Here is a 16,618-nt window from a genome sequence, read left to right on the forward strand (position 1 = left end):
CAAATGATGAAATATATATGATTAAACATTGATAACACATGACATGTAAATTGTGTATTAGAAGAATGTTATTACTACTTTAAAGTATAGAAAGAGGTGACTTTCTTCTAGATTGTTTTGCATAAAACAAAAGCCTTTTGTGAATATGCTTCTTTATTTCCACAAATTTTAGTATTATATATATATACTATAAATGTTGTTAGCACTGAAATTTGTATTAAATTTGAGACATTTTTGCTTCATTCCGTACTCATCACTCACCATTGTAAACTGAAGTTGCATATTTTCATTTAATTTTAACTAGATATATACTTACTTCGTTAATAAAAATGAGTTTTGGCAGTCTTGCAGCATGTGAATGAGATGTACTTACATTTTATTTCATGTGTTTCAGTGAAGTCTTCATATAAACTTAAGGTAACAATAGGTGGGTTGATTTAGTGTTTTAAGTCCAGTTTATGCACAGTAAGGCTAAACGGGACTGGACCTACAGTTTAAAGTGGAATTCGAACCACTATGTGCCTCCACCGGGTATCGAACCCGGGATCCCTTGATTACAAGGCGACGACGCTACCACTGCGCCATCGGGGAGGCCAGATAACAATAGGCTATCTGAAGAAAGCCACTGCATTCCTGAATGATTTATTAATAATGGAATTTTTTATTTGTGTTCTTTTATTCAAGTTGGAACGTACTGATTGGTGTTTACTAATATGCAAAATAAGTGCACACAACTCAGAATACACTACACTTTTATGTGGTTAAAATAAAACCGTATGTACGTACATATATGATAAACTTCAGAGGTTTGGGAACTACAAACGTGATCTGATATTACACATACATTTTTTTTTATGTGTAGATCTACTTGCAGGGTGTCTGCAAATAAAATACCAGTGCTTAGAAAAGCACTTCTAACTCTCTGTTTCAAAGGCAACAGATCCCGTTGCGGTAGCACTTGCAGAGACGATTACATGCAGGTAAAACAGAGACAGCGAGAAATCAGGTGAGGCCAGGCTGGCTCAGTAGCTAAGTGGTTAGAGAAATCGTACGGTATGCCAGAGTCCCAGGTTCGAGTCCTGGTCGAGCCTGCATTTTCATTGAAAATTTCTACATAGTACATCTCCTGTGTGTGCCTAATCTTCAATAATAATACCAACTCTTTAACAATTTGTGGGATTATTTGTTGGTGTTTGACAAGTCGTAAAACAGTTGCTTTGTGAGGTACAGCAGAAGCAGGGGACTTTTCTTGGAAAACCTCTTGCACATGAGTGTAAGAATTGGTAGTAAAATACTCATCAGCAAGAGTCCAATTTCGGCACAAAATCTTGGTTTATGATTTTTCACGTAAATGTATAGCCAATACTTAGGCACATGTGGCGTGCATCTGTTGACAATATTTCGAACTGCTAGCATTGCCATATATGTCCTAAAAATGGCACTTTTTCACTCAACACATAAAATCGCCAATAAAAATCCATCAAATGTTGCACATGACCAATATTGGTTGCAAGTGACAGATTGACATGTCATCAGACATCTAATTATGACCCTTTGATAATTTCTTACGTATTTTTCTCATTCAAATGTGCATTTCTGGAAGAAATTTGAAAAATATCTCAATGGATGAGACTTTATAATGCAGAAAACCAAGTGTAAATATCTCTTACAGTTTTCATGATATGCATTTTCAAAGTATGGGTTGTGCAACTTTTGAAACACACTGTACAAGAAGCTGAGCATCACAGTATTCAAAACATCACTAAATCATTCGAGGAAATGGGGTGTTGGGGGACAAAGAGTAAGAAATTATTACTGACACTCTGGAATGTTCACAACGTTGATAAAAAAAATCATTTGCTAACTTACACTGTACTGCAGTTTGAACTTAGAATCATCAAAATTTCGTACATATTACAGTTTAAGATCACAGTCACCAGGCTGAAATTTTTAGTCGCCATGGCAACCAGGATTTTTCGAGCCCTGGTCATAAGCCCAGATGCACAGTAGGTGCAGAAGGAGAAAACAGAGAAATAAATACTAGGTGGAGGTACATAGTGGTTCGGATCCCACTTTAAACTGTAGGTCCAGTCCCAATTAGCCTTACTGTGCATAAAGTCCATTTATTTCATTAATTATCACAAAATTTGAAAAAAAAGGTATTTTAAATATTTGTGTAAAGGAATATCTACCGAAACAACTCTGAAATTATATCAACAGTAAAATTTGAAGAATTTTTCAGGAAGGATTTGAGTATTTGGATAGTAAGCAGTAAGCACTTCATGTTTTTGTAGAAAGCATTAAAAGAGGGAACAAGGTGGCAATTGAAATAAATACAAAGATATTATGTTTTAAGAACATCTCGTCCTTGCTGGCATGACTGCTAAACTTCCACTTGAATTAAATTCAACATTATTTATGAATGTCAGTCATAAAGAAAAAATATCATAGATGCCTGTTTATTTTGTGTACATATTGTAGAAAATAGGGATGATAGTAATTGTTTTTATGTAACTCACAAATCAGCATGTACTTGTTTTCCATGTTATGTGCTTCAAGATAATATACGGGAGATCATTCATCTGGCACCTGTATACAGAGATAAAAATTAAGGACATTTTGCATTATTACTTTCTTTCTGTACATCCACCAGGTATTTGTTGCCGTTGCTATTACACACTCACGCTTTGTAATAAATAAGCAAATAAAAAGTATGTATGAAATGCTGCTGTTTCTCATTCCTTTCTAAAAAAAATGATTGTGGGTCACTAAATCAAGGGTTTTTATGGAAATATTATTGAAAGAACATCACATTATTCCTTAAAGTAATACAAATTATGTTGCTCTAATTTAAGAATGATTCCAGGATAAAGAAACGGATGGTTGTCAATGGTTCAAGAGACTTCCAGTTTAACATGCAGACAGGGGCGGCGCCAGAAATGTTTGACCGGGTGGGCAGAAGCTCCATAGTGATAGATTAGGGTGAGCAGTATAAATGTAAGACGTATCCCCCTCTCTCTTACACTCCCGATTTTCCTCTTACTTCTTTTCCCTTTCCTTGTTTTCCTCGTTATTCTTTTCTAATCTATTCTCGCATCTTGTTCCATTTCCTTTCGTCTTGTCTCTGATGGACACAATTATTTCAAGGAAGTGTTTACACATGCGCAGCCATACATTCTAATCACATTCTTTCATGCATGTTAATAAAGTGAAATAAATGTGAATTAGGTTTAAGCTTGTGTTGCAAATACAAGGCACATACATGATTTTATGTATTCGGCGACAATGATAGAAAGTGCGATGGTAGACAATCGTGAAGTTTCTCGTAATTTACATGCATGTTCCTGAGCATAGTATTTTCATCGTATAAGTTTTCGACTGAAAGAGTTTTCTTACTCCTTGGGGGTTACTTTTCTTAGTTTACAAGGTTTGTACAACTCACAAATCTATCTCAATGTTTGTAGTAGCAGCGATTGGGTGCCAACATTTGAGGGACAAGGACAATATACGCAGGGGTGCCCATCCCCCCAAGGCCCATGGCGCATCCCCACAAAAAGCATGTCCATGTCGTCCGTCCCCCCCCCCCCCACCAAATCATATCATTTGCACCCTGAAACTATATCGTAATCCCTACACCGAAAGTAACTTTTTTCCTTGCTTTTTGTTACAAATGATGCACCTGCTTTAAAATAAGCAGTATACCAACACTAAGCACTATATTTTAAGAAGTGATGTTACTCATGAATATTGAGAATATCGCTCATGTCTTGTAATGCAGCTATAGCATAAAAATTCACATCCACCTCTGTAAAGTGCCAAACAGGCATTGCTGTAACAAGCACATTATTGCAAGCGAAGCAAGCAAGAACATTTTTACATCCATTTCTTGGCAGGCTTTCAAGAATATTAATTTAACGGGGTGGCAATACTTTCTTAGGATCCTGAGATATTTAGTCTTTTCCAACTTCTGTTTTGGCACGTTCGGGGTCGAAAACGTGTAGATACCATATCGCTAAATACAGTCTCCAAAATGTAATGTTCAAACTCTCTCTTCACTACAGAAATCCCTTGACAATCTAAGATTTAACACTTTATCAAGAGCTTCCTATCTCCCCCTTTAAATTTAATACTCAATCCTACAACAAAAATGTCCATGCCAATTTTAGACTTACTGTTGATATTGAAGAATGGATATTGCCTCCTCCAAAAAGTAATTCTCAAGTCTCCACACCAGAATTTCTGCAACATTCTAGGACAATAGTAATACACAAGAATTGGATACCTTAATGCTCAATGCCCCTCTAACTAAAATACTCGCCATAATCTAAGACTTAGAGTTGAATACTGTCCCCGCCAACGTTTAATTCAGAATTCCCCCCAGAACCCACGTGTCAATTAAGGCCTAATATATAAGAGTTGGATATTTATCCCCCCCGCACCTTCACCTTCAATATAGACCTTAAACGCTTTGTTTTCTCCATGTAATGGATTAAATATGGTGAATTTAAGGTGTAAAATTTTTACCTGTATTTTGGAAAGATATATAAATGTTCAATTTTACATTATTTGAAGGGAAAAGATCTCCCAAAGAATCTCGATGGCGCAGCCTACGCCATAATCCCCCCTGTGGGCACCCCTGAATATACGTTTTCTTGGTAGGAAAGTCTTAGCATAAAGAGGCCATAGTGTGGGAGCAAAAAGTGGCAAAATGTGGCTGGGGAACTGCATCCCCCACTTCCCGCTACTCCTAATCGCCGCCACTGAATGTTTGGATTAAAATGAACGTCTTATTAGGAATGATTTAAAACACACACGGAAAACAAATTATTAGTTCATTGTCCATTAAGTATCCCTAGGCTAATGAAAGGCTATTTTGACAAAATATCACTCGTCATAAGTAATAAACAAGTAAGATTCAGAAATCTGTTCATCTGTTCAGAATTTAAGAGATTATTAGCTAAGTTGCTCTTCGTTTTCTGAAGAACTGTCATATTACTAATGCGGGAGAAGCAATACACGTATGGTTACATGAACATATTTTTTGAGGTAACAAAATGATTTAGGACACAAGGAATTCGTCGAAGTTGATCATTGTACCAGTAATACTTCATCTATTTTTCATTGGGTTGTATGGCGTGACCATTTCGAACACACTAGAATGTCAACCTCTATCCTATGCAGCATACCCTGGAAACTTTATTCTTTCAGGGCATCCCTGGTGCCTGGAACCACTGTCAAAGTAATAATTTATGAGGGTTTGTATTTTGAGTGTCAGCATGTGTTTGTTTTCGCCCCTTCGTTACTTTCATCTAATCGCCATTGAACATTATAACGTCGTCATTATTAAAATTAGCAGAAAAATTACTTACAATAAAACAAATCAACCAGAACTTACTCTTCCAAAAATGGAGTTTCATTAGTTTATACCTCTCAGAAAGTTGAGGTGGTAATTTCAATCGCATAGCTTTTCATTAGTGGATCAAGGCAGCTAATTCCGTGAACAATGACGTTATCTCAGATATTTGTCTCAGGCAATCACCCCCTTAAAATACACATATCTTCTGTGGTGATAAAATGCCACGTTTAGTGCGAGTTCTTTCTGTATATTTTTCCCCAATGGCATAACGCTGTCGCATTATAATGAAGAGGTCCTGTGTTTGACTCCTCCCTTATCTGGTGGAAACACAATGCACACTGGTTCGGACTACACGTCAAACTGTAGGTTTAGTCCCGATTAGCCTATCTGAGCATGAAAGTGGGCTTAGAAACTAACAAAATCGTCTTCTATATACTAACTAACTAACTAACTCCCTAGCCTTCTTAAACCCGAAGGTTCATGGCTGCAGCAACATAGGCCTTCCATCTTTCCCTATCTTGAGCAAGATCTATATACTCTTTTCCATCCCTACCGATTTCTCTTAGGTCCATCTCAATGTTGTCCCTCCATCTTCGTCTTGGCCTTCCTACAGGTCTCTTACCATCAGGTTTCCCAACAAGAATCCTGTAAACTCCTCTTTCCTCTCCCATTCGTGCCACATGGCCTGCCCACCTAAGTCTTCTTGATTTAATTATTCTAATAATATCTGGACATGAATACAAATTATGTAGTTCTAAATTATGTAACCTTCTCCACTCACCTGTCTCCTCATCCCTTTTAGGTCCAAAGATTTTCCTAAGGATCTTATTTTCAAATACCCTCAATTTCTGTTCCTCTTTCAATGTAAGGGACCAAGTTTCACATCCATATAATACTACAGGCAAAATTACTGTTTTATATATTTTAACTTTTAGTTTCTTAGATATTAAACGAGAAGACAAAAGTTTATGAAGAGAGTAGCAACATGCATTTCCTGAATTAAGCCTACTTTTTATTTCCTCTTTAATATAATTTTCATTTGTTAATATTACTCCTAAGTATTTGAATTTGGAGACTGGTTCAAACGAGTTGTTATCAATAATTAGATTTTGATTATTACCTAACACTTGGTTTCGGCCTGTAAGCATATATTTAGTTTTGTCTTTGTTAACTTCCAAACCTATCTCTTTAGCAGTTTTGAAAAATATTTTAGCATTATTCTTAATTGTATTCACATCATCCCCCAGTAAGTCTACATCATCTGCATATGCTAACAACTGAGTCACACCATTTAATTTTAGTCCTTCTTTAGTCTCTTTTACCTTCCTAACAGCATATTCCAGGGCAAAATTAAAGAGCAATGGAGATAATGCATCTCCTTGTTTTAACCCATCATGAATTGTAAATTTGTCAGACATAGTAATACCCACACGAATTTTACTTTCTGTTTCACTGGTGCATACTTTTATCATACTAACAAGCTTCTTAGGTATTCCAAACTCTACTAATATATTATATAATTTATCTCTTTTGACCGAATCATATGCTTTTTTGAAATCAATGAATAGCTGATGGACATTTTGATTATATTCCCATTTTTTTTCAAGTGTCTGTCTGATGTGAAAAATTTGATCTGTAGTTGATCTGTTACGTTTAAATCCACATTGATAATCACCTATAATTTCATTAGCATATGGGGTTAGTCTTGTTAAAATAATGTTAGACAATATTTTATATGTTGTTGAGAGTAGAGAAATTCCACGGTAATTATTGCAGTTCATTTTATCACCTTTTTTAAACACAGGAACAATTATGGATTCTTTCCACTGTTGAGGGATTTCTTCTTTATTCCATATTAAACAAATTAATTTATGAATTTGACATATTAATGAATTTCCACCATATTTAATTAACTCAGCTGGTATTAAATCAATGCCAGGTGCTTTGTTATTCTTTAGCCTTTTAATTGCATCTTTAACTTCAGTCAAGTTAGGTTCTGGAACTAAAGTTTCTGCTGTGTGGACTTCATTTACTTCTGATTTATCTCCTACATGGACATTTAAAAGGTCATTAAAGTAGTTCTTCCATCTATTTAGAATATCGTTTGGGTCAGCTAGAAGATCACCATCTTTATCTTTTATCAAGTTTACTTTAGGTTGCCACCCCTTTCTAAACTCATTTACACCTTTATATAAATCTCTGATATTTTTATTTTTGCTGTTTGTTTCAATTTCGTTAATTTTGCTTTTCAAGTAATCTCTTTTTTTACTTCTAAACGTGCGGTTAACTTCTCGCTTTATTCTATTATAATTGTTTAGATTTGTATCATCAGAGTTATTTAACCACCTAAGTCTAGCCTGATTTCTTATTTCTATTAGATTATGACATTCATTATCAAACCATGGCTTACTTTTTCTCGGTTTATGGTATCCTATACTTTCTTTAGCTGCTGATTCTATTGCATTACATATGTGCTCCCAATTCTTATTTACGTCTGTTTCATTTATATTTTCATCATCATTTAAATCCTGCAAAACATCAAATCTATTTGACAGTTTAATTTGGTAATCTTTCTTAATTCTTTCATCAGTAAACTTTCCTGTATCAAATTTTAGAACTTTTAGATTTTGTTGCTTATGATTTAACACTGAGAGTCTTTCTCTTAATTTAGCAATTACTAAATAATGGTCACTGGCACAGTCAGCACCTCTATGTGTACGAACGTCAATTATACTAGTATGCCTTCTCTTATCAATGAGAATATGATCTATCTGATTATGAGTTTTACCATCTGGAGAAGACCAGGTATATTTATGGATATCTTTATGTTTAAAAGTGGTACTTTTCACAATTAAATTCTTTGAGGTTGCAAAAGTAATCAATCTTATACCATTATCATTACTTAATTCATGAAGACTTTCTTTACCAATCGTGGGTTTAAATGTCTCTTCTTTGCCAATCTGTGCATTACAGTCACCTAACAGAATTTTCATATCATACTGAGAAAATTTATCAAAGACCTGTTCTAACTCTGTATAAAAATCATCTTTAGTATTATCATCTTTATCTTCCGTTGGTGCATGTATGTTTATTAAAATAATTTTACACCACCTACCCTGTAAAACTGCATATGATATCCTATCATTAATAAATTCTACTGTTTTAAGAGCCGAGATAATTCTATTATTTATGAAAAAGCCTGTTCCAAAATTATGATTTTCAGTACCACCATAGAAAAAAGTATAATTTTTAGTTTTACAATTCCCTTCTCCTGGCCACCTAACTTCCTGGACAGCTACTACATCTAATTTATACTTAACTATCTCATTAACTGTACACTGAAATGCCCCAGGCCGGTAAAGGCTCAGAACATTCCAGGTGCCTAATTTAATATCCTTATTCCTAACGTAGATCTTATCTTTAGTCCAGGGACCTCCCAAAGTAGTCCCCACCCGGAGATCCGAACGGGGGACTATTTTACCTCCGGAATATTTTACCTTGGGAACATCCATGGCCTTATATTGCTGTTTCTTGACATTGTTTTTTTACAGTGCAGAGTTGTCAGCTCTACGCCTAACCCCCAATATGAATGGAGGAACTACTACACAAGACGAACACAAACACATTAGACAGCACAACTACTATACAAGAATCACACAAACAGATCACAACTATAGCACAATATAAACACAAACACACCACAACTACTACACAATATAAACATAAACAAACTACACACCACAACTACTACGCAAGACAAAAACAAAAACAAACATACTAGACAGCACAACTACTACACAAACATACTAAACAGCACAACTACAACACAAGACACATCACCGATACTACACAAGACAAACAGAAATACATTAGACAGGATAACTACTACATAAGATAAACAAAAACACACTAGACAGCACATCTACTACGCAAGACTCCCAACCACACTAGACAGCACATCTACTACGCAAGACAAACCCACATACAAGCACACCACAACTACTACGCTGAAATAATAGGTCACAAAAAAGATTTACATATTGTTATGATATCTTTTAAACACCACGAAATCTAATTCCAATAGAATACGATACTACTCCTTACGTTCCTGTAAATGTTCACGATTAGTCTGGCGGAAAAAAGTAACGAAGATTTCCGTGTTTCCTTGAGGAAAGATAAGGCGCCTGCTTGTAGCAAGCAAGCACTAACTACTTCGATCAGTGACCTTCACTGCCAGAGTGACTCACAGCAGGCCTCCGCTCGTTCCAGTGTGCGTATAAAACAGGTATTTTATTTCGTTCTTTCCAATCCACAGTTATATGAAGCTCACGTTCTAATATTTTCGTAAAATATGTAGTAAACAAGTTGTATACATTATGGTCATCCAGAGTATAAAGGTCATTAAAGTAGTTCTTCCATCTATTTAGAATATCGTTTGGGTCAGCTAGAAGATCATCATCTTTATCTTTTATCAAGTTTATCATAATTAATATAAAGGAGTTTATTGTAAAATCAACTAATCTTCCCCTGGCGATGCACTGATTATCTCTACCAGATCATAATTCCCGATTAGAAATGATATATACTTCTATATACTTCGTGACATAACTTTTTTCTTTACTTCAGCTGCATCTACAGATTCTGTTGACATTTTCGGCTGATTCATGTGACAAAATTTATGTGTGGAACGAGGATTTCTAAATAGGATAAGCCACTCATTAGCAATTGAATAATTCTGTAGCTTTTTCCATATATAACTGATTTATTAAAATTTATTCACTTCGGTATTGTAGTGATTGTTGTGATTCCTTCTTATTAGTAGAACGAATATAAAGTTGTTATTTCGTATATCATATTGATATTTGAAGATGAGACAGGTATATAAAAATTATAATAAAAAAAGGGACACTTCTGGAATTTCAATGCAGAGCTAATTAAAATTATATTATACTCTATAGCAACGTTCAACTTCAATCAAGCAGTGATCTACTTTTTATTGTCACAACAGGCAGTGAGCTACTATTAATCGTTAATCTTTGCAAAAATTTGTACCTACTCAGCCATTATACATTATAGAAGTTGAATTCAAATAACGTATATTCGTATAATTACAATAGATAACTGCGATCGACCGGTCAATCGCGATCGACGCTTTGGACATGCCTGCTCTATAGCATACTTAAACCCGAAGGTTCATGGCTGCAGCAACACAAGCCTTCCATCTGTCGATATCCTGGGCAAGATCAATCCAATCTTACCCATCCTTACAGATTTATTTTAGGTCCATCTCCAATCTTACCCATCCTTACAGATTTATTTTAGGTCCATCTCAACGTTATCCCTCCATCCTCGTCTTAGCCTTCCTACTGGTCCCTTACCATCAGGTTTCCCAACAAGAATCCTGTAAACTATTCTTTCCTCTGCCACTCTTGTCACATGGCCTGCCCATCTAACTAAGTCTTCTTGATTACATTATACTAATATTAATTAAAAAGTCGAAATAATTTGATGTTGCTGGAGGAAGTAATGCTAAGATGATGTTTAGATTTGTTTATTTGGAGATTATTAAAACCATAGCCAGGCCGGAATATAATACGTAGTGGAGGCCTGAAGCTGCAGTCCTCAAGTTCACCCTAAAGTCTGATCTAATCTTGATCATACCCTGCATAATTTTAAGCCTCCTAAGCCTACTAGCTGCTTTTAAACATGTAAGTATTCATTTGCACACAGTTTTTGTTTCAACAATGACAAAAGTGGCTTTTTATGGGTTGATAATATGTGAACATTTCCAGCATACATAATATTCACAAGTAAAATATACATGTTATGAACACCAGGTTACACTTAAATATTTAATCATTCATATATCCCCAAGTATATGTACTTATTGAATTTGATTGGGTGGGCACAGGAATTTTTGGGTGGGCGCTTGCCCACCCGTGCTCACCCCTGTCGTCGTCCCTGCATGCAGAACAAGGTAAGCAACTGTAGTATGCTCGTAGCATTTGGTATTTCTTGACAAATTTGCTTAACAGGCTCAAATATTTTATTCTGATTGTTAAAACTAATATACTGAAATGAATGTTTATTCTAGTGCTGAACCGATACTTGAAAATTGTTACAATTTAAAGTTGTTCCATAAATTAATATTAGTGAGCGAGTATTCCACTTAAATTATTATAAGTATCAATTAACCAGCATTTTGCTTTAAAATATTCAAAAATTACATCACAATATAAAAACTTCCTGTTATGTAATCGCAAACTACAGTTTTTGCAAATAACATATGTGCAAAACAAATGGAAACTTTGAATTTTTGCATAGCTTCCAGCATAATTATACTTCGCACAAGTGTCATCCTGCATTTTTGTGGTCCTCCCGAACAATGAAAATGCTGGATCAGAATTGTTGGGTATCTGTAAATAAAATCCACCTAATACTTTCCAATACCAAGACATCTGTTCTGCCTTAGTTTATTCTTTAGTGTAGGATACCTTCGACAGGGGTGCCCAGAGATGGGTTTGTGGTCGCAGGTTGTGGCCACCCAACTTTGGGGGGAGGGGGGTTCATTTGCTTTTTGTTATGGAAATTAGACTGATTAAAAATGTCACCATTGGACAGAAGTTGAACTTTATTAACATGTAATAATCACTTCGAATACTGCTAAGAGACAGGTAATAAGTATTATTTGAGGGGGGTTAATGCCAGTTCTTATTAAGTCTTAAATTGTCAGCCGAATTCTTGTGGGGCGATTAAGCATCACATTTTTGGGAGAGAACACTATAAACTTGACTATCAATGTTAAGTCTTAGATTATCATGGAAGTTCTACAACGGAGGAATTGAGCATTAACTTGGGGGGGGGGGATATCCAAGTATTGGATATCAATATTAGGTCTTAGATTGGCACAACGTTTCGATAGTAAGGGGGAATGGTCAATATTTGGCACTTTGGTATAAAATTCGTATTATGATAATTATGTCACTTTTTATACCATTTGGAAGTCGTATTTTGTCAACTGGATTTTACTCTGAATTATTCGCTAATTGTCGGTGGGTGTCATAACCATCCGCTTTTGTTTCATCTCTTCTAAAACAAACATCGGAAACATGTAAAAGTATTGACATAAAATGTAGCACCCACTACTAAACAAGAAGTCCACTGGTTAACTATTCGTTATTTTACATCGCTTTTCTGCCACTTTAGGATAATGAGGATGAGTGATGGTTAGATAACAGCATTAGCTGTGCGGAAGGGAAAGAGGCGCCAGATGGACAGTAGGTGCTGAAGGAGAAAACAGAAAAATTGGGAGGAGTAAAGGTCGCGGTCCCTTGTGACAAAATTGACTAGAATTAATATTATTGCCAGTTTCGAAATAAGTATCCTAAAAATGATACTCGTAGTGTACAAGAGCGAATTGAAGGATGGGGGAACAGGGCACTGGGAGTGATCTCTCCTGAAAACCTGTATTATTTTTTACAGATAACAGAAGATAATTTATATGGTTCACATTATGTGATAATATGTATTATATATGAATAAGTAATTAAGAGTTTTTGATTGTCTTACCATTTACTTGATACTGTACAAAGCCCCCATTTCTTAATGATACACCCTTTTCTTTTTGGGCACCCTGTGAAGGTATTGACTACAAATTAAATTAATATTCTTGTAAGTTTGCGAAGAAATAGATCTAAAAACTTTCTTCTAGCTTCGCTCGCAATTATTTATGTTTGACGTCTTGATAAGATGATTTTGAAGGATTATACTAATGCTGCATTTTGATTTGATTTGATTTTGTTATTTAGCGTCACTTTTCTGCCACTTTGAGCTAATTGCGACAATAAGAATGAGTGATGATATGATGAAATTGACGAAGAACACCCATGCCAAATCCTGGATTCGAACCCGAGACCTCTGGCGTCGTAGCTTGAAGTGATAACCACTCCGCCACGAAGGTCGGCACTTGCATTACGCGACATGAACAATATTCTTTTATGTTGGTGATAACATCAGTTTTAAAAATACAATAATCCTTAGTGTTTGTACACGAGGGTTTGAATAGTTTAGTAAAATTTCAGGACAACATACCACAGTTCATTAGGTGAATAGATACTTTCCCAAGAGCCCAGAAAGGGCTTCTTAACAGGAAAAATGTGCCGTCCCACAAATCAAGCATCGCAATGGCAAAATTCGAATTTGCACAAATTTTGCTTCGATTTTATTCCCCATCAAGCCCATTCATAAGACTTAACCCATGCGGTTTCTTCCTGCAGATGCATAATTTTAACGATGTTGTTCTATTAGAAATACTACTGTATTGTCTGTAATAATTTTAATAAATATATTACATAGTAACACATTATAAATAACCCGATACAATAGAATTATAAATAAATAATGTAACCTTGTTGTCGTAAGTGAATTTTGCACTTGAGATACAATCTTGAAATACTCTAAGGATAGGAGGAATTTTTTTTTTTTTTTTGCAATAGGCACCAAATTCTATTTTTACCGTTTACGACTCTGTGTACGAAACAATAATTGAATCTGTCAAACAAACTGCAGGACGAATATTTGGTGTGCCCCACTGGCGTACGCAGGTGGGGGTAGCTGATGGTGCTGCAACTCCTGAAAATTTTAGAAAATCAATTTTTTCAAATGAAAACAGTAAGGATCTCGGGAAAAGGCAAAATGATAAATGCAAACTCCACTTAGAACGACTCCCAATTACCATTTTTGTCTTTGAACCAGGGTTGGCATTTTGCCTGTTTCTTTTTTTCAGATAAAAACCCAGGCAAAACTGGGTTTTTTTCAGGTTATGTTTAAAAATATATATTTTAAAAATGGAATACATTTTCACCTGGTAGTAATGTATCGTTAACATTCAATTTGTATTGCTTTATACCCTGTCCCATCTATATCAGGAGCAGGCGAACAAAAAGAAGGCTTGGCGCAAGTAGTGACGCAAAACAGCTCCACCAGTGAACATGTGAGAGGAAACTGGATTGCGTGGAAAGGGGTGGAAGGGTAAGGAACTAGAGTTACCAGCGTTCGTAGGGGTGTGTACTGCTTCGCTCTGTCCACTCAATTTCTTCCCATTCTCTTAACATTATGCGCAGCCTTGCTGCAAAGATTGATGGGAGAGGGTATAGTTGACAATTAGGAACTATTTAACATTTCTGTTAACATATTCTGTTGTAAAATATTTGTCCAACAGTTTGATTCTACTCATCCAGGAGGGTGTAATAGATAATGCTGTTGCTTTGTAATCAGTTTTCATGGTTGTATTCCCTGAGGACACATACTTTGGTGTATCCAACAATCAGACTACCAGGAGAGGGGGGGAGGTACAATATATGTTAGAACCAGTGCTTTTTTTTTTCCTTACCGTGTCGAAATTCAAACAACACAAATGCATAGATTATATTGTTGTTTCAATAAAATTGTGGAGTAAATATTGTAATTTGTGGGTGGAAGGCGAGGAGCTGGAAATAGAAATCTTGTTTTCCTTTCAGTTTCAGTCTATACCTGAAGCCCTTCAGGCAGTTGAAAAGAAAGTGAAACATGTCGCTTATGAACTGTAGCTTTGACAAGACAATGAATTTGAAAATGATGAGAGATGCGAGATTGATTCATCTATCATCACTACTCACTACTCCTCAGTGAGCATCACTAATTGTTTACTGCAGTCTTCAGTAAGTTGTATTTTGTGAAGTTCCCACTGAAGTTGCTGTGTTTTATACTCTGTGTTGCTTTAAAAGTGAATTAATTGTTATTACCAGGGAACGGTTTTACATGTAAATATACTCATGTGCAAAACTTAAGAATAATGTGAAATTACATAGAAAACATGTTGAGAAACAGTGGTAAATCCATGTAGTGTTTCCGAGTACGAGTCCTTGACTGTGTGTCACATGTGATTCCCGAAGTTACCGCTTGGTGGCACTGTGTACATCTGTTGCAGTCGGGTATGTGCCATGCCGAGCACTGTTTCAACACACCAGTAGTTGTGTTCAATACATTACAGACAGCATATACACATCAGTGTTGTTGGCCAGATTGTCAGTGCACGTGTAGGAGAATGGTGCAGAGACACCATATGGATGATTTCATGTGTGGAAGAATGGTCGACTGGAGAGGGGTCAGACGCAGATGGAAGTGTCGCGTGAACTGGATGTCCCCCAGGGCGAAAACGTCACTCGGAGGTTTGGCAGAGGCCATCCAAGGAGTACCACCGTCTTACACCTAACAGCCAGGTGCAATAGACACAGCACCACCTCGGATCTCTGTAGAGATCTTGCAGCTGGTACAGGGACCACCATTTCAAGGTTTACAGTGTACAGATGGTTAGCTGAGGGACACCTGTATGCCAGAAGACCAGCAAGGTGTGTTCCACTGAACCCAGTGCAAAGAAGGGTCCGTTTGAACTGGTCCAGGGAACATCACACTCGGACCCAGGAGCAATGGAGTCATGTCTTGTTCACAGATGAATCCAGGTTCTGTCTTACCAGTGATTCACGACGTATCCTCATCTGGAGAGAACCCGGAACACAGTTCCGTCCAGCTAACATTACTGAACTGGACCATTACAGAGGTGGCGGAATCATAGTGAGGCATGTGATCATCCTGGGGTCTTGCACGCCCCTGCATGTCTTCCCACGGGGTACCATCACAGGTGTGGTGTATCGGGATGACATCCTGGACCAGTATGTTAGTCTGTTTTGGAGTGCAGTGGGCCCTGAATTCATTCTGATGGATGATAATGCTCATCCCCATCGAGTTGGCATAGTGGATGTGTAACTTGAGACTTAAGATATCAGACAAATTCATAGCTTGCCTGAGGGGGCTGCCAGGCCCACTAGGGAACATGCATAGGAGTCTTATCAGCCCCCTTCCTCCCTACTGGTAAGATTTAATAGATTAATCTGTAATCTATTGGCCGATATAAGCATATTGGAGTATCGGTTAAATTACCGATCCAATATATTTTTTATGGATAATCTCCATGCCCTAGTTTTTAAAAAAGTAAATGTCTAAATATGCACCACCTTATGCACTGCAGTCACCTTGAAATATTTATTTAGGTCAGTGAACCATTCATGTTCTTTAGGCCTATTTGAAATTTTATATCTGTATTGGCTAAAATTTCATATCGGCCCATCCCTAATTTCTTTTGAGGTAACATAAAATACTAATTGCAGACATAATATATTTAAATATTCTACAGACATTGAAACACTTAGTTTTCAATGTTTCACA

This window comes from Lepisma saccharinum, chromosome 30 (assembly GCF_977018435.1).
Source record: "Lepisma saccharinum chromosome 30, izLepSacc3.1, whole genome shotgun sequence".
NCBI lineage: Eukaryota > Metazoa > Arthropoda > Insecta > Zygentoma > Lepismatidae > Lepisma > Lepisma saccharinum.